Source organism: Alexandromys fortis, unplaced genomic scaffold (genome assembly GCF_014885135.2).
Source record: "Alexandromys fortis isolate MF-2015 unplaced genomic scaffold, M_Fortis_MF-2015_v1.1 scaffold_88, whole genome shotgun sequence".
Classification (NCBI taxonomy): domain Eukaryota; kingdom Metazoa; phylum Chordata; class Mammalia; order Rodentia; family Cricetidae; genus Alexandromys; species Alexandromys fortis.
The window spans coordinates 2,713,082-2,737,792 of NW_026067961.1; the positions used below are offsets into that span (position 1 = coordinate 2,713,082).

A 24,711-nucleotide genomic window follows, 5' to 3' on the forward strand; every position below is an offset into this window, starting at 1 on the left:
TGCCACCCTCCTGGCTTCGACATTGTGTCATTTATCCTCGTTCTTCTAAATGAGACTGTAGCATCTGAGGACAAGTCACTGTCTCCCTGTGGCCCGATAGGATAAGGTCACATAAGCATGGTTTGGGGATCTAGGCTTTAGCCCTGGATTGTGCGGTAACTCTCCCAAATATGCCCACCGTGTCCACGCAGGAGTTTGACCACGGTACTTCTCTGTTAATTATGTGATGTTGAAGACAGTACCCCACGGTCTTCTCTCTCATCTCTTTTACTCGTCGAGGCTCTAATGGATGGGGTGGAGTTGCAGCTGGCGCTCAGACTGCTGGTGGATGCTCCCTGGGCACGGAATTAATCTTTCATGCTTCTGTCACATGGTGCTGTTGAGGGGGTAATCCTCTTTGAAACCCTTTGTTATTTATTCCTACCGTCCCCAGGAGAGAAGGGATGAGCCCAGCCTGCCGGGCTGGCACACACGGGAATACTGGAAAGCAGAACCCTCTAGCACACCTCCCTCTGCCACTGAGTGGGCGGCGCCGGAGCACATGGCTCCAGACCCCAGGATCGTCTTCTCCCAGAGAAGGCTGTTTCCTGACCTCCTCACAGCCTGCTGTTCTGGGTGGAAGGGGCTTAAAAGTCGGGGCATCCCCCCCCCGTCCACACTTTGATTTCAGCCATTCAGTGACCTCAGCCTGAAAATAGTAAAAGAAAATTATTAGAAATAAACAATTAGTAACTCTTAAGTAAAATTTTAGGGTATATTTTAATTGTTATTTTATTATTGCTAATCTATTAGTGTGCCTAATTTCTCAGTTAAGTTTTAGTGTGATCAGGGTTGTATGTAGGAAAAGTCTTGGTACTACTTGAGATTTCTGATAAGGGGGCGTCTAGGACCCCATGGATGTGGAGAGCTAGACATATCCATTCCCTAGTACCACAGTCAACATGGCTCGAAACAGCTGTATTTCTTCTCTCATCATTCAGGAGCGCTGAAATCCAAAGTCTGTGTGTGGGCAGGACCATCCCCTTTGTGAGTGCTGGGGGAACAAGGGATCTTCTCCTGGGTCCTCTTCTAGGACTTTCTGTGGTTCCGGTGGCTGCTGCAGTCCGTGCTGTTCCTTGGCTTACAGACGCCACCTCAGCTTCCTTGTCATGTGCCTTCGGTGTCTGTCACCTCTGAAGTGGCATTTGTCACTTCAGGTAGAGCCACACTGGCGCAGGGTGAGATCATCTCGGGGTCTTTATCTTAAACATCTCCAGGAGAAGGAGCTTAGATGTCATTTGGGGGGTGATAACACCCACAGCAGCAGGTTCCCACGACTTCCACCCCCATGCCCACCCCCTCAAACACACACACACACACACACACCTTAGCGCTCCACCTGGGAGCTTCCATGGCTTACATCGCAATCTAGTGATCACTCTCGCTCCAGCAGGGGTTATAAATCAAGTGTTGCAGGCTGAGAGAGTGAGGCAGAGTGGTGGAGTATGGGAGCCATTATGTGGGATCTTGTCTCAGAAAAAAAAAAAAAAACAGCAGTGGGGCCCACACCAGGGCTAAGTACCCACCCCATGACTAAGAGGGGCAGGATTCATCGTAGGGGCTCATCTGCTCGTTCCACCTGGCAGGTTTCAGAGGCACAACCCCTCCTGATTTGGGGAGCTCAGCATCCCAGGATGGGGCAGGCTTCACCATTATGAGGAGGCCATCCCAGCACAGGTGGCAAGACACAGCATCCCATGGGAGAAAATGGGAGCACTAAAGTATAAACTTCCCATTCAGCAAGCCAGGCTGGCTTCCTCCCGGGAGGCCAAATTCATGCTGTAGAGAAATTATCTGAGAGGCTGGAAAATGGGGCCACATTCGGTACCATAGGCAGCTCACCAGCCCCAATGCCTAGCCAGTGGAAATGGTTCAGGTGCCAGGCACCTGGCTGGACACAGCGGCCAGAGTGTCTTTGCCCAGGGATGCTCAGAGAGACAGGTGGTCCCCATCCAGCAACTACCATGGAAATTAGCATCATTTGAGAGGGATGAGAGCACCAACCATTCCCCCAAACAAGCATCATGTCCAGCCACTGTGAGGTTTATCCAGAGAGCAAGGGACCCCAACCACAGCTGGGGGCAGGGATGCTCGGTTGCTTGGTAACACTCCCACTGAAGTTTCCCCGTGTTAGAAGTGCCCACCATTTTCCTTCTCTCACCATTGGGTAGTACACACAGTTAAAAGCCAGACTTGTTCCATCTGTCCATCCCTGCATGGGGCTGGGCGCTGAGCAGTCGGTGTCCCCTCCCGCGCCTTGCTGAGTCAGGCACTGGGACACAGTCTCCTAGGGACAGATTCTGTTTCCTCCCCACCCCCCACTGGGCTTCTCCTACTTTGGCTCACTCAAAATCTCAATCTGACTATGAGAGGAGACTCAGCATTTTCTTTATTCCTTTACAGTAGATGCTCCAGCAAGGAGCAGGAGAAGTTTCCGGTCTCTGCAGACACTCCCCCCCCCGCTCCCTCTCTCTGCTGCTCTCTACCCCTATGTGGGAAGGGTGATCCTCCTGCCCCTCCTCTACCCCACCATCAGCCCGGCTTGTTGATCATCCACTAGATACAGAGTTTCCACCTCTGAAATTGCAGGCCAGGTAGACACGACCACAGCTGACCCAGAAGGAGCTGGGCTACTGCAGCAGTGACCAGGGCTCAAAAGCACTGAGGCAGGTTTACATGGGCATCCCCCGGGGTGAGGGTAAGTGTAGAGGCCAGAAGGCACTGTCTCCCTAGTGACCCCACTCTCTGGCGTGGTGGGATAGAAAATCTGGAGGCTGGACCATTAGACCACAACGATTAGTGTTTTATAAGGAAGACAGCAAGCCAAGTCCATGTCCAGTGGTGTGTGATGGCCAGCCTGCATCTCAGGGGTGGGTTCCTTTGATTGCTGTCTATTCCTTAAAGGACAGGAGTGACCTTCAAGGGGACAGAAAAGAGGCTACAGAAGCGAGGTTGGCTAGAGGGTCCTCAGCACATCAGCTGGCAGAAGATGTCTCCCACTCGGGCTGTCCTTTGGGTCCCCAAAAGGGTTTGGGGAGTCCTGCCATGCTCCTTCTGAGAACAGTTGCAGTGAGCTGTCACGGAAAGAAACCCAGTGTGCCCACAGGTACGAAGACAAAGGCAGCCTGGGTACATTCTGCCCCTGAGAAGCAGAAATGGCCCATCTCTTTCCCACAGCTGAAGGCCACACTCTCTGCATCCATGTTTGAAATGGGTCCTGGATGGATATCTGCACCCTGGGAATAAGACTGTGGGTCCCTCAGATGGCAATATGAGGCTGGCCACTAGTCCTCTGGGTCGGGGAAGGAGTCCTGGACCATTTGTCTTTTCAGAGCAGCGGGAGGCTGGCCGGAAGATGGGGCAGCTGTGAGGGTCAGTCCCTTCCACAGGCAGGAAGTTCAAGGACAGCTCCATGGCCTGAGGTGGAGCATCCAACCTGTACGCTGTGAGGCCATTCCCCAGCCCCACTTTGGGCAGATGAGCAGATGGAGTTGCCTGTCAGCTCTGCTAGCGGATAGAATGGCGCTGTCTGCATGTGTGTGCCTGAAATCAGAAGGGAGCCCCCAGCCTAGCCCCCCCCCCCAGAGCCTCCAGCCAGGACTGGCCCTGTATACAGTGTCTTGCCCAGGTTCTCCCTCCATGCTCTTGGTCAACTTCCTGTAATGGGAGGAACGCTGACACACTTTCACAGAAGGGGTTATAAATTTAGTTTTAAAAGAAAAAGGTACTGCAAAGTGACCTGGAATTCACTTTGTGCCCTGGGGTTCCACTCTGGCGGGTACATACCTCCCCCTGGGAATCCTGAGAACGAGGCCATGAGGCCCATGGTCACCAGGGAGCATTCCCTGGCCCTCAGTGTCCCATCCCGATCCCCCCTGCCCCCGATCCTGGCAAGTGTTTCTCTCACTTAGGTCTCTAATCGTTTGATTCAAAGTTCATGTGCACGCCACCAGTCCCACTACTTGGCACTCCCATTTCCTTTTATTCAGCGCTCATTGTTTGTGTGTTTGTTTTGAGACAGGAACACACTATATTGTCCTTGGCTGACCTAGAATTCATACGTAGAACAGGCTGGATTTGAACTCACAGAGATCCTCTTACCTCTGTCTCCCAAGTACTGGGATTAAAGGTGTGCACCACCATCCACAACTAGTTAACAATAGTTTTTATTAACTATTCTGAAACAAAACTTGCTATCCTATACCAAATCCAGTGTTTCTTGCCTTCCTTAAGAGGAAACTGGGAAAAGTAAGTGTAAATTTCAGACCCTCGCCCGGGAGACCAGAACTGCACAGGACATGTTCTGAAAATCCAGCCTTGTGGGTCCTGGGGACTCCAGGGCAAGCACTCACCTCCTTTGCTGGGAATTCTGCCCGTCACCTCTAGTAATCCAGGCTCCCATAGTTCACAGGTGGAATGCTGGTTGAAAGTCATCTGTGGTGTCAAGGGCAAGCTAAAGAGGAGAGGAACAAAGGAGATGGCAAAACCCAGGTTGGACAGTCAGTCTCCATACCTCTCATTGGCAGAGAGTCCAGTCCCCGTACCTCTCATTGGCTGAGAGTCCAGTCCCCGTACCTCTCATTGGCTGAGAGTCAGTCCCTCATACCTCTCATTGGCTGAGAGTCAATCCCCCCCCCGTACCTCTCATTGGCTGAGAATCCAGTCCCCCATACCCCTCATTGGCTGAGTAGAGAGTGGCCACAGCAGCATCAGGGTCTCCAGGAACTGGGCTAGCATTTCAGTTTCAGAGACTTAAACTAGAAAGCCATAGAGAGTGTTCTTCAGAAAGCACCCAGGCTGAGATCTGGTAGAGAATTTTGGGAAGCTCATAAATAGTATTAGCTTTGCCGTGGGAATGCCTGTCCCAGCCCTTGACCATACTGCAAGCCTTTCAGAAGGTTCAAGTAGACAGAGCACTGATAATGGAAAGTGCAACACCTTTCACCCCAAGGGAAATCACCATGGAGACCTGGGGTTAGGGTCTTTGTAATAAAGCCGGTGACTAGTAAAGTCCCTGGCTCATGGAGAGGCCTAGCATCCCTTCCAGGAGCAGGATCACAGATCAAGGCTGTAGGCATGAGAACAAGAGGGAGACATGCACAGTACTGCCTAAGACAGATGTGCAAGGAAACAGACAAACGATGTGCAGAAAGGGCAGGGGGCATGAGGACTGGAAATGCAGATGGGATCTAAGTATTAAGCTAGGAACTGGGCTTGAGACCGAAGGTACAAGGCAACCACTGAAGGTGTTGGAGCAGTGGTACTCAACCTGTGGATCATGACCCCTTTGCAGGGGGTCACCTAAGCCCATCAGAAAAACAAAGATATTTACATTATTATTCATAACAGTGGCAAAACTACAGTTATGAAGCAGCAATGAAGATAATTTTGTGGTTGGGGCTCACCACAACATGAGGAATTATATTAAAGGGTCTCAGCATTAGGGAGGTTGAGAACCACTGTGCCAAAGTAAGACTAGCATAGTCGTCCATGCATAGCAGCTGAAATCTGGTGTTGAGAAAAATACTTTGGTCTCTAGTGACAAATGGAAACCATAGTCCAAACAGAAGCTCCCAAAGCAAGTGGTAGAGGTGCATCTGACATGGAACACACCAGGGACACCCCTATGGACCAAAACACCTGGAACATAGAGTAAAGGGGTGGGGAAGAACTGAAGACTAGAGAAGCAGAATTGTCCTGGGGACACTTGTGGGGAGGAGTCCAAGAGCAGACCACTGAAAGCAGAAGTATGGGAGAGTGGAAGCTGGCTTGGAGGGGTGGAGGTAGAAATGGCAGAAATAGAAATGCTGATGGTAAAGAGAGATGGTGGAGTTCAGGGTGGAGACATTAGAGACAGGAATGGAGGTAGTGGTGGTGGAAGAGATAGAATGGCTGTGGTGGAGGTGGAGATGGTATTGATGGTTGAGGCAGAGGAGATGTCGTGGTAGAGATGGTGTTGATGGTTGAGGTAGTGGCGATGTAGTGGTGGAGGTGGAGACGGTTGTGAGTTGGTAAGACTGTCAGAGTAGAGGTGGTAGAGGTGGAAATAGAAGTATCAGAGACGGCCGTAGAGGCAGGGATAGTAGAAGTGGTGGAGATGGTGTAAGGGCAAATCATTTTAGCCACTCTGCTGTGCACAGACGTTTATTTTTGATTCGATCCATGAGAAAGTACTTCCATGAGTCATGAAATTAGTTAGTAAAGAGAGAGATTTATCCTGCCAGGAAGTTTAATTGAAACAAAGGAATAGAGTGGGAAGCCCCAAGAGAGAGGGCTTCATCCAGGAATTTACCACTAGGTGCTCTGTATACAGTGTCAGAACAACATGGGACTACGCATCCCAGTAAACATCACGGGCACAGGCCTTACACATCACCGGAACAACATGGGAATATGTATCACAGGCACGGACTTACACTCATCTGACTGCATGTCTCTACCGGGCAGAAACAGCAGCAGCTAGAGACATTCTGAGGCAAGTTTTTAAGCCTCACGAACAAGGGGGCTCATTGCCCAGTCATCGGCAATCGTCCAAACACCTGGTCCAGTGTGCACGTCCTCTCCAGACACTGGCCAGATGTCAAGGATGCAAAGCTCATCAACAGGTCTCTATCTTAATTAAAACAAAGATACTCCCCTTTCTCGATCCTGAGAACCGGCCAGGTTCTCACAGCAGAAAGAGGGGTCATCTACAGACTGTTCAGGGCCTTAACACAAGCCTAACCGTTTTCAAATTACCCTCCTCACAGATGGTCATGGAAGTAGTGGTAGAGGGGTATGAATGTGGTGAGTGTGTGTCCTCTGTGTGTGTGTCTGTGTGTGTGTTCACACGTGTGGGGTTGCCACTAGAATCCTAGCACCCATGCATGTTTTAGGAGCCAGCAGCATCTTGGTGGGGGCCGGAGACCTAGTAGAGTGAGAAACTGAAAGGCTGGGCCCTGTGCAGCTGCCCTCCGCTGAGGAACTCCTCAGAAGGGACAGAAGGCACTGTTAAATGCCCTCTCTCCAGGAGGAGCAGCTGAACGCGACCTCCCGCTGCTCTGCTTCCTCAGCTCTACCGGGCCTGGGCCCCATGCTGACTTCTGTGTTATCTGTAGCAAAGAGCCGCATGTCCACAACAAGGTGCACACTGCGTGCATCAGGCAGTGCAGCACACTGCACACATTGGGCAGTGCAGCACTGCACACATAGGGCAGTGGTATGCAGGACACTGAGTTTCAGGTCCTGTCCTGAGTCTGAGTGTGCTCAGCAGATGAAACACACGTTGTATTCTGGGTTTTCCAGCCTCGGGGTGGACACTCAAGTGAGCAGTGTTCACAGGCTGAGGTGCAGGCCTGACAGAAACCGTGTGAGACTGCATGACAGACAGAGCCCTCTGGACAGGTGTCAGCTGATGAGGGACCCCAAGGAAAACATCCAGAGGGGATCACACAACGGCCCTGTGGCCTAAGAGAGGCAAATATCATGACTATGGACACTGTCACCTCGCTCCCAGCTGTCTAGGGAGTGCTCAGGCTGGACACTGCCACCAGCATCGTGGGGACGCCTGATCTCCAAACACCTGGAACCGACCCTGCTCTCTTGTTTCTCTCACACCCTGCATTGCTCCATCCAACTCTGAGGCCCCAGCACCCCAAGTTCACCATCATATGACCCTCTCCATCTCCGCCTGACCTGAGCTTCCCGCTCACAGCTGGGTAGTCCCAATCTCTTGACAAATGACTCACTTCCTAGAAGGACTCAGGCTCCTTTGTAGTCAGGATGCCCTGCTGGGGATGGCCTAAAACTCTAATTTTGAGGCTAGAGTTCCAGATCTGCTGTTCGCCCAGTAGCAGAGGCAAGCTAGCTCTGCCTCTTACAACCTCGGTTTTCATAGTTGTCGTCAGTGTCTAACGATGGTAACGAGCTGATGGCAGAAATAACCATAAATCCCTTACCCAGGCCTCACCAGCATCATCCCATGTCACCCATCCCTACAGGGATCTGGTCCAGGACTGTTATTTCCTCCCTTCCACTGTGGTGCTCAGAGGACATCTCCCGCATGTCCCTGAACCCCAGCCACTCACAGTATGGTTCTCAGTGCAAGGTCTTGGTCCACCAGACCCAGCCTATCCTCCTAAGGACTAGGCTACCTAAGCGCCCAGAATAGTGAGGTCACCCAACGCCAAGGACTGAGACAGGAGGCCCCCTCCTTGGCCAGCCCTGTCCGGGTGCGTGGCTCATCTCTGCTAATCACGAGGTGACACAATCAGGGTTTAAAAATACTACATGCTTTTAACTTGGTGCAAGAGAGGGAACGAGAACGCACAGTCTGTGTGAGCAACTCAAATCAAAAATAAATGAGGCAAAAAGAGTCTCCAAAAATAGTGCAGCATCAAAGGCGGCAGCAGCCTGCGTCGCACGGCCAGCTGTCCTCGGCTCTGAGCCTCTGCCGACGCGCACTGTCGCAGAGGGAGGCTGGGAAGCTGGCTCTACGGTGTTCACTCCGGAAGAGATTAACCGCAATCCAGTAGGATTGACCGGAGAATGAAACAAGCACCGAGGTGAGGGCACCCCACCATGCTGTCCTTATCCTGTGACCCAGCTGGGCAGTGAGGGCAGAGACTTAGGCAGACAGCAGCAGGAAGGGTTATCTGTCCAGGACCCTTCCTCTTTGACCTGGGATTCCCTCTCCAGACTCAGAGTGTCCCCCATAGAAGAACTGGGCAGCACCCCAATATATACAGACCCCAGCTACAGGGTAACCAGAGCGGCATGCACAGTGTACACAATGAGGGTCTACGCATCTGCCTAATTTTATCCTAGTGGGTGTTACCTGGAATTTGGGGGGGGGGGTTGGGTTTTTAAGACAGAGTTTCACTATGTAGCCCTGGCTTTTCTGGAACTCGCTATGTAGACCAGGCTGGCCTCGAATTTACAGAGATCTGTCTGTCTCTGTCTCCTGAATGCTGGGATTAAAACTGTACCTCAGCAGCCAGCAAATTCCAGTCCGATCCAGCCCACCACTTGTTATGGTAAGAGGCGCATAGCCACGTCTTTTCCTTTACAGACAGTCTCTGGTTGCTTTTGTGCCCCCAGAAACTGACAAGCAGCAAATCCTTAAACTGCAGGGTTTTCCACTCTTCTTGCCAGAGATGGGCATCTAATTCACTGGGGGAGGGAAAGATACATGTACACACATATGATTGTGCACGTAGAGGCCACAAGCCAATATTAAGTGTCTTCCTTAATTTCAAATTTCAAACTCAACAGAGCTTCTTGCTGAACATGGAACCATGCCCAACTTTTTATGCTGATGTTGGGGATCCAAATTCAAGTCCTCATGTCTCTGTCATAAGCAATTTACTGAGCCACCCACTCCAGCCCTAGAAATGCTTTGTCCCTACGCCCAGCACCCTAGGGAAGGTCCCATGTGCTGGTGAGACCTAACATTGTGTTTATTGGTGTTTAGTGTGGTGTTTATTATGCCGGGGTTGGTTCTGGGCTTTAAAGGCGTCTGCAGGAATTAGGGGTCTCTGATTCAGAGAGCATTTTGTACAGGACAGTCACATGATCAGCCTCACATCCCACCAGCTCCAGCACTCATCTGTCACTTAGGAACAACTTCAACTTTGCTAGAACAAAGAGGACCTCCCATCGATGCCCAGGATCCTGGCAGAGTCCCCCAGATCCTCCTGCCCACCTCCCCGCTCTGTCCTCCTAACTCAGTGAAGAGCAGGTTGCATGGCACAGAGTGGGGCTGGAAGGGACCTCACTTCTGGGGACCCTTTCCCTGCAGTATGCTGATGTGCTCCTGTCAACGTGTGATTCCATGGGCTGTGATAGAGCTAGGCCAAACCTTGGGCAATGGCAATATCCCCATTGTCCTCTTGGTGGCAGGGCCATGAAGAAGGGTCCTTTCAAGAGACCATAGCAGAGCTAGCCCAGAATCATATGGACCCTCTGTGGCTTGCCTTTACTCCAGAGTGAGGTCTTAGATGGGGGACAGGCATCATGCACCACTGCCACGGGTTCCCCTTCAGTACCGGGTCTTAAAGTGGATTAGCAAATCAAATCCCCAGGAGAAGAGGCTGTGATCTAAGGGGAAGACACAGTGGAGCTCCCAGGAGGGCTGGGAAGTTGGCAGACGCTGAAGATTCAGCCGAGTACACAGGAGGAGCAGGACGCAGTGACCAAGGGCGCATGGAGACAGGGCAGAGATGCACCTGTGCGTCATCTGTCCTCAGTGACCACAGACAGGTCCAGGTGCGAGAGCCCAGAATCCAGGACAGGTAGCTGGGACTAGAGGCCTGAAATCATGAGGGATTAGGGGTGTATGAGGCAGATCGGGAGTCATGGTGTCTGCAGGGGAGGCGCATCCCTTCATGTGTGTGTGTCTGTGTCTGTCCTTTGTCTCCCTGTCTCTCTTTCTGTCTCTATCTCTCTTTCTATCTGTGTGTGTGTGTGTGTGTGTGGTGAATATATGTATGAGGCTATGTATGCATTACAGGCATGTTACCTGGGTGCCAGGGATCCAAACTCAGGTCCTCGTACCTACACAGCAGGCACCTTATTGACTGAGTCATTTCCACAGTCCCCACCTTTCTAGAAAGCCGTGTTCTAACCTCTGGATCAAGGAGCTGCAGATAATTTTCTGTTACCAACAGATTGTAAAACACCTTAGGCTTGTCGGCAGGACAGTCTCCATGGCGGCAGAAGGTCACTAACTTGCAGCAGTTGGCGTGTGAATTTGCAACTTCACAGCGCATTCTGTAAGCCGTGTATGGGGTGCCCCAGATGGGTTGACGACGGGGTTCTTGAGATGCAGTTCACCATTAGTCCAGGATCTCCAAATCACTGTCACCGTGTGAAAGTCATAGACAACAGAAACTGTCTTTGCCCCCCTCCAAACCATATGTTGAAGCCCTACCTACAATGTTAAGGAGCAAGGCTTTGGGGGAGATCAGAATGAACAGAGCCCTGAGAAATTGAGCACCCTGACATTGAGTCCATGTCTTTACAAGAATAAGAGGCCGACGCAACTCACTCTGCGTCATGATGACCCAGCGCAAAGGAGATCAGGCCAAGAAGAGCTCTCGCTGGAGACCTGAGTCTGCTAGCCCTTGATCTTGGCCTTGTAGCCTCCAGACCTATGAGAAGAAAATGTCCGTTGTATAAGCCACCTCATCCCTGGTATTTTGTCTTAACAGACCAAGCTGAGACAAGCGAGTGTGGCTGTTACCAAAATTTCACTTACAGACACACATTTGAATTTTACATAACTCTATGAGTCATAAAGATGCCCTCTCTCTAGATTTTCTACCTACCATGTAGAAATATCAAAGTCGGGTGCCTGTTTTATCCTGGCCCTCGTTTGCCAGCCCCACCCAGGAGCAAAGACACAGGCCACCTCCATTCACTGACCAGATACGTAGTTCTGCCCTGAGCTCTGGGTGATTGTCACTTTAGAAAGGGGGTGCCCTGAGTGTTGTTCCAAAACACAGGCAAATGTTGATGGAGCAAGTGCCCAGGCTCAGCAGCTGGATTTTTGCTCTGCGTTCACCAGGAGGTAGCTTGGACATTGGGCACCCTCATCTGGCCTGCCTTTGAGATTTGGGAAGGCTTCAGCGTATCAGCCCCCACAACGCTTGTTACATAGCATCGGGCCAAATGGATTAGCCTACGGCAGACACTTGTGTGGGAGGATCAGAAGCCCACGGCTTACTCTCAGGAACAGGCTAGGGAAAGCCATGCCAGATGTCCTCAGATGCAGGAAAGAATATCATGCAGCAGGGACCCAATTCGTCCTTTTGTCTCCAGAGACCGGAGTGGGCCTGACAGGTCTATGCTTAGAGAAAACCATTTGACATGGATACACGAAAGAACCTTTGTCATCATTTCTGCTGTGCAGTAATCTGTTTAGGGTCCTGGGGGACAGGAGATGTTGGTAGCCAGCAGTGCAGGGACCGTGCTTAGGGCCCCGCACCCCCAGAGCTCTGTGATGGACCCCAGCACCACACTTGGAGAGTCATGCCATGGACGCCGGTTCTTCTGAACATCTCACTGTGCTGTTCTAGAGGATTCTAAGTTACATCAGATTTGCACCATTTGCTATTTCTCCTCTCAGGGTGGGGTGGCTAGTCTTGGTTCTCAACTTGGCAAACCTGGAAAGACAAAACCTCATCTAAGGAACTGCCTCCCTCATATCGGCCTGTGGTTATGTATACGGGATGTTTTCTTGGTTGCTAACTGATGTAGGAGTGGCCGGCCCCCTACTGTAGGGGGTGCCATCCCTGGGCAGGTGGGTCTGGGCTGGATAAGGAAGGTCTGAGCAAGCCAGAGGGAGTGTGCCGAGAGGCAGCGTTCCTCCGTGGTTTCTCTGCTTGAAGTCCTCCTTTAATTCCCCTCAGTGACCAGCTGTGACTTGGGAGTTGTAAAGATGAAATAAACAACCCTTTCCACCCCAGCTTGCTTTTGGTCATGGTGTTTATCACCAAAACCAAACTAGAACACAGGGGAACCACTGGGATGGTGTTACTTAGCAAAAGAATTTTGATTGATTCCAAGATCAACAGAGCGCTCACAACTTAGGGACCCTCAGCCTGTGAATGTCACACCTATGCTTGACCCAGCTGGGATACCCCAAAATCTCCTGCTGGGGCACCCTAACGTCTCCTGCTGGGGTACCCCAACATCTCCTGCTGGGGTACCCCAACATCTCCTGCTGGGGTACCCCAACATCTCCTGCTGGGGTACCCCGACATCAGCTCCTTCTGCTGGAAGTTACAGCAAGACCTAGTGTGCAGCCATACCAGAATGTCCCCTACCATCAGGAACAGATCTTTCCAGAAGCCACACATCAGGGCTCCGCTGCAGGCTGTGTCCCAGGTCTTCCCACCTGGGAGGTAACTTGGGAAGTAAGGTCCTAGGCTTGTCCTGTCAGAAGACATACCTGCCAAGTTGTGCGATTATATAAGTGTTCATTGAGTAGGAGAAGTGTGATTTCAATTTTGTCATTGTAAAAGACACGCCATAAAGCTTGTCACTGTAAAGGGCAGCTCAGCGGTGCTCAGTACCTTCACACTGTAGCAAAGCCCACTCTCCACCACCAGAGGGCACCCTCCCATCTGCCCTTACAACCCCAATCCTCTCTCTGTGTCCTCTTTGTGAACTCACGGTACCTGTTCATGGCTTGTTGGTAGAGGCCGCTTGTTTGTTCCTGGGTGCCCAGATCATGAAATAATCACTCAGAAACTATATTATTTGCAATACTGTTTGGCCAATAGCTTAAGCGTATTTCTGGCTAACTCTATATCTTAAATTAACCCATTACTATTAATCTGTGTATTGCCACGTGGCTGTGGGTAAAGTTCTGTCCAGCATCTGTCTCCAGTGGGGCTACATGGCTTCTCCTTGACTCCACCTACTCTCTCCTCCTCTATCTGCTTGGAACTCCCACCTTGCCCTATTCTGCTAAGCCACTGGCCAAAACAGCTTTTTTTCATTAACCAATAAAACCAACACATAGACAGAAGGACTTCCCGCACCAATGGCTGGCTTGGGGTCCTCAAGGTAGCAAGTGAGGATTTTCTTTCCTTCTTAAGGGAAGAGTGTGCTGCTGTCCGGGTAGACCCCATTTGGTGTGTCCTGTGATTGATCATCTTGCATGTACAGACACTTCTTTAAGGCGCCAGATTCAATGCTGGGAGTGGTAAAAGGGGCCTCTTTCGGCTCATAGTCTAGGGGCTTCCAGTCTGCTGCAGGAAGACGGCACAACAGGGCGTGAGGCCAGATGACAAGCGCAGGAAGCTGGCAGGTCGCATCACATCCTCACTCAGGAAGCAGTGAACAGGAAGTGGGGCTAAGCTGAAAATCCTTACAGCCCAACCCCTGGTGGCTCTCCCTACTGTAGAAAGGCCCCACAGCCTTCCCTAGCAGGGTCGGGGGCAGTTGTGTTTTTATGTTTCCCAGGGACCCCAGGCTGTTTTCTACAGAAGCTGAACACCCTCTCAGCAACAGTCAGGGGCTCCTGTGTCCTCAAGTCTCTGTTGCCTGTTCTCTCTGGTTTCTGGCAGCAACCACCTTGGTGGGCACGAGGCAGTAGGTCCTCATGGTTTGATTTGCATTTCCCGATGTACGGGTATTGCTCAGCCTCTTATCCATGTTGCCGTCTGTGCATCTTCAGAGCGAAGTCTCTTCAAGGCCTCTGCCTGTTTTCTGGCCAAGTTATTCAGCTTCCTTAAGAGCTCTGTGCATGGTCTGGGCATTGATCCTTTATCAGTTGTGTCCTAGCAGGCATTTCCTCCCTCCGTGGGGTCTCTTTTTACTGTTGTTAGCATTTTAAGTTGGGTACTTCTGACTTTGCCTCCAGCCCCCTGCCTTCCTGGTCCAAAGTTACTTTTTTGTTTGTTTGTTTGAAGCAGAGTCTCATACAGCCCAAGCTAGTCTCAAACTCACTATATACCTCAAACTGGCCTTGAACTCCTGATCATCCTGCCTCTGCCTCCTGAATGCTGGGATTGCAGAGGTGTGTGTCACCATGCCCAGTTTATGCAGTGCTGGGGATCAAACCCAGGACTTCCTGAACGCTAGGCCAGGACACTACCAACTGAGCTATGTCCGCAGCTCCAGAGCAGCTCAGTTACACAGCATACAGCTAAGGAACTGAGAACGACGTGTTTATTAAAACAGAGTCTCACTGCATAACCATGGATGGCCTATAACTCACTCTGTAGACCAGGCTGGTGGTGAACTCCCAGAGATCAGAGATCCACCTGCCTCTTCCTCCTGAGAACTGGGATTAAAGGTGTGTGCCACCATGCCTGGCCAGGAATGGAGTTGAGTCCTGAGACTGTTGTGGTATGTCTGCATAGCTGAACAGAGGTGAGACCTGGGTATCTGTGACACTCAATTTCATCCATTGCTCCTGAGAGCTGGTCTTAGCCACCGTGAATTCTTTCAGCCCTGGGTAAAGCCCGTCTTTGTAGATGTCCTCCGTACGGGGGACAAGAGGGCAGCTGCCCGTGTATGTGTCACAGAGTAAGGGTCACTCATCCTGTCAGAGGCCCAAGTGGGGGCAGGGAAAGGTGCCATGTGGAAGACAACCTGACAGGGGCCCAGTCCCGCTTCTCCTAATTTGCTGAGTGCCCTTGAGTGCTAGTTAATGTGTGTGGGCCCTAATAGTCTGTAAAGTACAGCGCAGCGAGCACTGAGGTCCGTGGACTAGACTGGGTTCAGTGGGATGAGCCTTTCTTCCTCCCTCCCTCCCCTTCCTTCCTCTCCCTCACGGTGTCTCCTAGTTTTTCTTCTTCCTTTTCCCCCTTGTTCATCTCCCAACACCCTGGTTTCATAACAGAACACTTGGATGTTTTTCTTTTCCCTCATCGATCTCTCCATTTATCCCTCCGGGGCCTCAGGAGCATCCTTCTTCCGGTGCATGAGCTGGAGACTGCAGAGCCTGGCACTCACGGGGAAGACGAGGACCACCTCCCTTCTGGGAGCTGTATATGAGGAGTGGGCTAGGCCTGTGGCTGGTGATTTAGTCCTGTGCAAGTGACCAGCATAGCGGGAGGTGGCATGTTCCCAGCTATTTCTTTCTTTCTTTCTTTCTTTCTTTTCTTTTCTTTCTTCCTTCCTTCCTTTCTCTCCTTCTTCCTTTCTTTCTTTCCTTTGCCTCCAATCAAAGAGCTTGGAATCTCTCCTGGTTGCAGGGAGCCTGGTGGAGCTTCATGGGTTTCACCTCTTAGCAGCTATCCTGACAGGCATGTCAGGGGCTGTAGGACAGCAGGAAACCTTCCCACAGCTAGAGGCTCCCCCTGTAACCCATCTTTCCCAGGATACCCTTGTCTGAACTGTCAGGTCACCGGGTTCGTTTTAGGACAGGCAGAAACCATGGAACGCAACTCAAACTCAGCCAGGCCTGGGTTCGATCCCAGCCAGGTGCCTGAGCCTCCAGGACCCTTAGGGCATCATCTGTAGAAGGGGAGGTGGTTAACAGAGCCTTTCCAGGAAGTGAGGAACACCAGCTGAACAGGGCTTCCTACAATGCTGGCCCTGGTAAGAGGCTGTCTTTAACATCACCAGGACTCACTAGGAGCTGGCCCCTCCCCACCTTGAGAAAGAGGCTCCCAGGTGATGAGTGTCTGGCTTCCCTTCTGGAGGGGCCCTGTGGACAGGAAGAAGAACCACAAAGGATGCTTCTACCCTGCCATGACTGTCTCTTCCCCCACTCCTGTCCCTGAGGCAACCGCACTGTCCACACACCAGGGGTGGCTGGGCCTTTCCACCAGAGGCCACGCCCTGACGTCCCTTGGGGGCCTTGGCTCGTTAGTCTCTGACTGTGCAGTGGCCCGGCTGCACATGGGGCCCTGGAGCTTGCCGCACCAACTTCCCGTTGGGCCTGTGGTCCCTGGTGGCACGCTGTTCAGCAGACAGTGACTCAGCCTTCCACCCAACACGCGGAACATGGTCTCCTCTACAGGTCCCGGTCCACAGCAGGTACCCAGGGTGCTTTGGGGGTGCTTTTCAGGTAGGCTTTCTGGTACACAACAGTGGTGGCTCCCTTAGCAGGCCATGGAGCTGCTGAACGTCTAGGTTTGACACTGGCAGATACCTCCCCAGGCTCCTTGTGGCCCCGTGTGGCTTCCTGTCCAGTCTTACAGGAGCCACAGCCACTGAGCACACACGAGGCCCAACCTCGCGCGGCTCAGACACTTGGCCTGGCACAGCGGCACATCCAGTGGAGGTCTGGCTGACACAGCTCCCCATGGGCCTCTGCTTTCATCCCTGGGGTGGCAGGGAGATCAAGAGCTCTGCAGGGTGCCTCTGTTCCTTCATGGACGCGGGTGTGAGTGCCAGCTGCTGAGCAGCCTCCAGTGACTCCTGGGAAACCCTGCCCACCTGCTCTCTCCTGGTCTTCTACCTTTGACAAGGAGTGTAACGAGTCCCTGTTCCAAACTCTTTCCCACAGCACAGCCCTGGACAAGGCAGAGGTCACCATGGCAGAGGCAAAGTCAGGGTTGACAGGGGCCCAGGTTCCCTCCCTCCCCTACTAGGCTCTCTCATCCTGTACTTCCCCTCCCCCACTCCCAGCAGGGTGTGACCACGGGGGGGGGGGTGAGGAAGAAGTGGTGAGCTTCCCGGTATTTGCAAGAGGTCCTGGTGCCTTGCGTTGCGTTCATCGAAGGGAGGAAGGAAGAGAGGGGAAGACTTCTGCCTGGTACACACATATGGACAGGGACAGGCGTGTGTTGCCTGCTCAGCCAAGAGCACTGGGCCAGGATCCTGTGGCTCTTTCGGAGCCCTCAGTACCACTGGGTCCTCCTCCTCTGAGCCCTGCACAGCACCTACAGTAGTTGCTAAAAGGTGTGACTGAACGGAAGTGGGGGGTGAGGGGAGCTATGCTCAGGGAGCCAATCTACCCTCCCCAGCCCACCCCTGCCTCTTAATCCTCAAACTCATCTCTGTAGAGGATTTGTCCTGCGTCTGAAAAAGATGCTAGGGTGATGGTGGGGACTGGAGATTCACCCAGGTTCACCAGACGTCCATATCATAGAGGCTGCAGCCACAGGCCCATGTCCCCCAGGCTGAGAATACTGAGCCCCTCTTCTAGGAGTGGGAGGGAGATATGACTAGCTCTCCCCAGCTGCTGATCCAGCAAACATACGTTGTCCCTGTGCACAGAGGAGGCTCAGTCTGTAGATGCGCGTTACATGGCTGTGAGCTGTCAGGTGATGCGCGTTACATGGGTGTGAATTGTTGGGTGTCTGCCATCCAGGGAGAAGAGTGCAAACACCATGTTAAATACGGTGAAGTCATGTGGAACACAGTGAGGTCATGTTGAACACGGTGGAGTCGTGTTGAACACGGTGGGGTCGTGCTGAACACAGTGGGGTCGTGCTGAACACAGTGGGGTCATGTTGGCTGTAGTCTTTTTTTTAATTGTAACAATTGCTTAATTGTAAATTGTCTTTGTGGGGCTGGTTTGTTTCTGTGTGGGGAAAATGGGCATTTGAGCGTGACATGGAGGAGGGTTAGCTGAAGGTTTCAGATCGTGCTCTTTCTAAAGGATGCTGCAGAGGCCTCCGTGAGAGGTGTATCTAACACTTCATTCAGTGATCTCCACCTCATCTCTGTGGTCAGGAACGGATGCTTCTGCTGCGGTCTGAAGCACGTGACATCCATGCTGCCTCGTGTCAGATTGTCAGGTTTCTGTACCGTCCTCCCCTGCGCTTTGCTGTCCATCCTCCAAGGTCTCCGGGGTGCCGAGGTTTCTTTGCGAAGGCAGATGGCTCAGTGGGTAAAGGGGCTTACTATGCAAGCCTGAGAACCCGAGTTCAGATCCCATGTCAGGAGTTGAGCATGTCTGTGTGTTCTTGTAACCCCAGCACTGGGAGGTGGAAACAAGCCAGTTTAGCTAGATCCACGGTGAGCTCCAGGTTCAGGGAGAGACCCCGCCTCAAAAACTAAGATGGAGAATGGTTGAGGAAGACATCAGTTGATACCACCCTCTGACTGCCACACACAAGGTCCTGGCCGAGACCGCAGCATTGGGCTGTGTGTGCATGGTCCAGATGGTGCTGGTGGGGAGCTGGGCTGTGTCCGCTCCAGACCCCCAGCCTGGGCACCCTTACAGCTTCTAGGCCCTTCTGCCTGTTTTCCGTGGGCGTAGCTGACATCCAGACGGACCCGACTTTGGGGGGGGAGAGAGGAGCCCCTGACTTCTCAGCAGGGAGGAAGGGTGTGTCACTCAAGCGTGGTGTGTGGTCTCCAGCAGTTACACCTCTTCCTGTCTGTTCAAGAGGCGCCTCGTCAGCACCCAGAAACCAGCACCCGGCCTCAAGGGAGGCCCTTCCAGGCTCGGCTGGGCAATTCCCAACACTGACGTCAAGATAGGCAGCATTCTGTCAGCTCGGGGCACAGAAGCTGAGGCGCCACTCCCAGCAAGGCTTTCTGAAAGGCCCAGGCTGACACACACTGAGCTGGCGCCAGCCTCCTCCCCTCTGCCCCTTCCGGCCACGTGCATTGAGTACCACCTTGCCGTGTAGGGCTGTTTGGTCTCTGGGTTACGTGTGAGGCTCTGCTTTAATGGCGTGGGCACTACACTGGCCTCCGGGGGCCACGAGGACAGAGGTCACAGTGGAGGGAGATGTTGCGGGGACAGCTGTCAAAGCAGTCTCCTGTGTTCCTTCCTGCTATCCATACCTTACAGTTGCCTCTTCCCCATGTGGCCCAAGCACCAGGGGGTCTTTGTCATGTGACTACAGGTAGCATAGAATGTCAGTATTCCAAAGGGCTCAGGGGGCAGCCTTGGAATTCTCAGAAGAAATTCAGAATCTGGATGAAGCCACAGAGGACCCAAGTCCCATGTAGTCCATCAAGTGAGCAGTGTGGTTCTCTCTGAGCATGCCCAGCTGTGCTTACAAAGACTAGCCTCAGCTGGGCATGGCAGCATACACCTTTAATCCCAGCACTTGGGAGGCAGAGGCAGGTGGGTTTCTGTGAGTTCAAGGCCAGCCTGATCTACAGAGTTAGTTCCAGGACAGCCCTGGCTACATAGATAAACCCTGTTATCAAAAAAAAAAAGAAAAGAAAGAAAGAAAGAGAAAAGAAAAAAGAAAAGAAAAGAGAGAAAGCCGTCAAACTAGGGAAGCGAGGCAGTGTGGCCAGGCTGAGGGCAGAAAGGGGTGACCTTCCAGAACTCAAGCCCTTGCCAGGGGGTGCATGTGACCTGAGCAGGTTCAGCGGCCGTGCAATGAAGGCAGCCATATCCAGGAAGGAGCTGCGGCTGGCAGCTCTCCAAGAAGCACACCAGGCCATGGGCCAGAGCTCTCCCTGCACTAAGCACAGGCTGGTCTAGGTCCTGTGAGACTCACGACACACAAACCTCCCCAGGTGCATGGTCCCATTTATCCTCTCGTTCCACTGACAGTGGGAGGTTGGGTGTCCGACCCAAAGCCACATGCTCCTGCTGTGCTGGGGTCCTGGTGGCCGACCATGGCAGTGCGTGTCCAGTGACCCCCTCGAGGCCGAGTGCCCTGACATACGTACCAAGGTGTCTCGGGGCACGTGTGTGCCAGGCAGTACCCCGTGGCAACAGCAAGGGTTCAAAGACAAGTCCCCTTCAGCCATGGCTAGAATTAGGATGTTGTCACCCTGCTCCCCTCCTTAGCCTCAGCAAGTCAGCCTGCGCTAGAGGGAAGGATAAGGGACACCTGCCACTGATGACTCAGCCTTTCCCTTCCTCCTGTGCCTCCTCAAGTGCCAGTCCAGCCAGCCAGGGCATCGGGGTAACCAGGAAGAATTTGTTATACCTTTGTCTCTCTGACCTCAACTCTACCCAGATATGGCTTCTCCCGTGGCTTCTTGCCTTAAGATGGCCATTCGCTCCCCTGTATTTCTGTCTACACAAGTAGCCCTGGCCAACTTTCAGTGGCCATAGATACTGTCTTTAATCTCCCTGAGACTGAGGGGTCAGAGCAGGACCCCTCAACAGTTCTTTGTCATCTACACTAACCCCCAGCATAATGTGATCATTTATCATAAGTTTAAGTAGGGAGTTTGAGGTCCTGTAGCCCAGGCCCTATTCTATATACAAGGAAACTGAGACACTGAGCCAAAGTCCCTCCCCTTGGTCAACTGTGACCCAGGGACCTTTATGCCCTCCATTGCATCACACACATGCTGTAGATCCAACTTGCCCAAAAAACTGCCAAACCCACGTCCTCCAGCCAATCCCAAGCTTGCCCCAGGACCCAGAGTAATGAACCACAGACATTCAGTGAGACCACTGAGGCCCCGGCATCCATTTTCACATTTTCCTTCATTTGAACACAGCTTCTGCCCTGCACTCAGAATACAGATGGCAGCATAGTTGGCCTTTCTTGAGAAAGGTCCCTCCTGAGAAGCTGCAGAGGATCCAGATCCTCGGTTACTCTCCCGCGGCTCCTGACTGGTGATGGAGGGAGAATGAGCCGCGGTGAATGCTGCCTGCAGCCAGCTTTGCCGACAGTGGGCAGAGCGACTGCTTCCTGCTGGGATGGGTGAGAAAGAGGAAGTCTGCCACGAAGATTTGGCAGTTAAGCAACGTCAGACAAATCAGAAAACTCAGGGGTGGTCAGCAAGACAAGCAACTGGAACGCTGGGCAAAAGAAAAAAAAAACTTCCCAGGGTCGGGCCACAGGTGTAGCTCAGTGGTAGAGCATTTACGAAGTATTCACACGGCCCAAGATTCCACCCCAGCAACACACACGCACACACAGAGGGAATCATAAAATAGAATCCCACCGCTGGGAGACTTACTGACTAGCCAGTCTAGGCAATTAGTGAGGTTCAAGTTCAGTGAGCGGACTGTGTGAAGAACTAAGCTGAGGCCTGTGAAGACAGCTCAGTGGGCAGAGAACTACTATGACCCACTAGGATCTGAGTTTAATTTCCTACGTAAACAGCCAGGCATGCCTGCCAGTGCCTGTAACCGCAACACTGGAGTGGGGATAGGTAGACCCCAAGAGCTTGATGACCAGACACTCTAGGTAACACAGCAAGCTCCCGACTTATCGAGAAACCCTGTCTCAAGGTTAAGTGGCAGAACAAAATACCAGGTGTTCTGCTTCAGCCTCCACAGGAACACACCACACACACACACACACACACACACACACACACACACACAGACACAGTGGAAAGTGACAGAACAAGACACTAGATGTCCTGCTTCAGCCTCCACAGGAACACACCACACACACACACACACACACACACACAGACACAGTGGAAAGTGACAGAACAAGACACTAGATGTCCTGCTTCAGCCTCCACAGGAACACACCACACACACACACACACACACACACACAGACACAGTGGAAAGTGACAGAACAAGACACTAGATGTCCTGCTTCAGCATCCACAGGAACACGTGCCACACACAGCACATACACAACACACACACGCATACACACATGCACCACACACAGCACACACACACACACACACTTACGCTGAAAATTGTGATGAGGTGTTTCTAGGTTCGAAGAAACCAGAAAGAAACGCCTGATGCCATATGAGGTCCCTGATTGGATCCTGGATTTTTGAAAATCTGAACAAGAACTTAGGGAACCACAGGCGTTTGGACAGAGGCTGCATGTCGGGTGCTGATGCGTCCTTCTCTTTGACTCCTCTTGATTCTGTGACTGTGGAACACGGTGACGGGGGGATGAGTGCTGAAGCCCCTGTGGGTGACATTCAGGCCGGAGCTTCAGATGGCCTTGACGGTCCAGCGTGTCACACGCACAGGAGGGGAGCGGAAGGAGGGCACACGTGCGAGTGCGGCCGTGTAGACCCTTGCTGAGTAGGACGAAGACTTGGGTGTTTGTTGCTATTTTTTTAAAAACTTTTCTGAAGTTTGAAAATTATCAAAACAGCAGAAGAAAGGTGGCGAGTGGCTTGAACGGTGCCCCCTGACCTTTTTTGACTGTCCGCCACCAAGCCCACCTACTGCACACAGTGTTTGTAAAGCTTGGAGTTGGTTGTCTGTTTACCTCTTGGCCGCACAGCATCTATATCCCTGCTTCTATAAGGACATTTGGTCAGGCCATGGTAAAGCCCCTAGCTTCAGATTCCTCAAATGTGAGTCAGAAAGTTACTCAAGGGCACACACAGATAGGGGTGTGGCTAAAAGTGCAGAAACCCAGACGGGAACCAGACTTTGACCTTCAGCCTGGATCACAAACCCAGATCCCTTCCCAAACCTGCCTTGTTGTCCATGACCTTCCTAAGCCTGTCCTCCAAACTGTGGGGGATGTCAGGGGCCTGGGGTGCCTGTCCCAGCTCTGCCTGTCCTCCAGATTATGTGGGGGAAGGAGTCAGGGATTTAGGGGCACCCAGTCTGGCTCCAACTTATCCTCCAAACTACAGAGGGCATCAGGAGCCTGGGGATATCCAGCACAGGTTTGCCTGGAGAGGTTTGTGAGGTGCTTGGGGACCACTCAGTTCTGCCTACCTTCTTCCTCGGTGTGGTACCTGCTGGAATACTGCACCAGCCTACAATTCCCAGCATCCCCTAGAATGTCGGCTCTATTGGGATTGGCCACTCAGCAGGTGCAGTTCTTCCTGATTGGACAGTGACAGCTGCAGAGCCGAGAAGCGGGCTCTGCAGGCAAGACTTGCATCCTGAAAGTACAGAGGGGGCTGTGAGAAATTCCATCAAACCCACTCCTTCCCAGAAATGTGGCAGAAGTTCTGGGCTGGGTTTGTTGTTGTTGTTTTGTTGTTGTTTGGTTGGTTTCGTTTCGTTTGGTTTTTCCAGACAGGGTTTCTTTGTAGCTTTGGAGCCTGTCCTGGAACTAGCTCTTGTAGACCAGTTTGGCCTCGAACTCACAGGGATTCGCCTGCCTCTGCCTCTGCCTCTGCCTCCCCAAATGCGGGATTAAAGGCGTGCGCCACCACCGGGTGGCTTTTTTTTTTTTAAGGTAAATTTCTTATGCATGTCAGACCACTTCAGAGTAAGGTCAGTGCTCCCCTGCCTGGGGTGTGTTGGGGGTCAACTGGGTACTGCCTCAGAGTGAGCTTGGAGTCCTGGCGAGGTGGACCGCCAGGACCCCTCCCCAGCGGCAGCAGTTATTCCCACACCTGCAGGTTCTATGAGCGCCCCCCACTGGACAAAGCAGGCATTGCACTCCAGAGAAGGTTTGCTAATCCTTAGGCAGTGTGGTATTCTCAGTAACACGGCTGCCCTGTCCCCAGCAGGCTGAGTCAGTCTTTTATTCACTCAGTAGCAGTTGGGTGCCTACCAAGCGCCGGGCACTGCAGGAACACCGGGCACCCCTTTGCCCCAGCCTTCATAGAACCGGCAGAGCTTTTGTGGAAAGAGAAACAAGGTTGAGCCGTAGGCATGTCGGTAGTCACAGATTCTAGGAGGAAAGATCCCACAGGACGGGACTAAGCAAGGAGTGAACTTAGGGAGAAGATTGGCAGCTTAAGGTATGCAGGGCGAGCAGGGATAGTGGGGCACTCGGTAGACCTCTGGGGTCAAAGGTCAGGTTCAGGTGGAAGAGGACTCCAGGCATCCTGAGGGGTGGCTCTGCTAGGCTCAGGGACCTGGCGAGAGCCTGCATTGCTGTGTAGAATGGGGGCCACTTCCTGATATCAGAGAGGCGCTGAGAACAGGCCCGGAGGTCTCCCCGGCGCTGGCAGGCAGCAGAGAGGTCTTGACTGTATGTGCCTTTTGCTCTGGGTAGAATGGAAGCTGCAGGAGAGTTGTGAGCACAGTAGTGGATGATCCAGGCTGTGTCCCGAGAGAAGCCCTCTGGCTCCCTGTGGAATATCGTGCTGATGGGATGGGATGGTCTCAGGTGATCACTTAGGGAGCTGATGAGAAGCCTGGATGTGGAGAGGCATTGGACAAAGAGTGGGTGACCCAGCTGGTTCCCTGGCCATGCAAAACACAGGACCACCATGGGGCTGCTCAAGCACTCAGAACTGACACATGAGCCTGAAACAGGTGTGTCACCTCCTCGTGGAGATGCCAGGAGATCTTGGCAGATGCATAAAGGAGACCACAGACAGGGATGCAGGGTGGAGACAAAGATCTGGTCCCCGGGACAGTAACAGGGTTCAGAGAAGCAAAAGGATTCAAGGCTGGAACCTGAGCAGCCCGAGAATCAGAGGTTGGCAGGCTCCGTGTGGGCAGCCTAG

General features: G+C 52.5%; 1 protein-coding gene across 5 annotated transcripts in view; it reads left to right on the top strand.

The window, feature by feature from the left end:
- Positions 1–24,711, top strand: part of Kcnab2 (potassium voltage-gated channel subfamily A regulatory beta subunit 2) — an 88,057-nt gene that overhangs the window by 9,239 nt on the left and 54,107 nt on the right. For 2 of the 5 annotated variants that reach the window (XM_050153270.1, XM_050153274.1), the window contains exon 1: positions 16,367–16,515. The exons of the other annotated variants lie outside the window; for them this stretch is intronic. The gene's annotated coding sequence lies outside the window, so the exon portion shown is untranslated. Of the gene's footprint in view, positions 1–16,366; positions 16,516–24,711 lie in introns of those variants that run through there. 5 annotated transcript variants of the gene reach the window in all.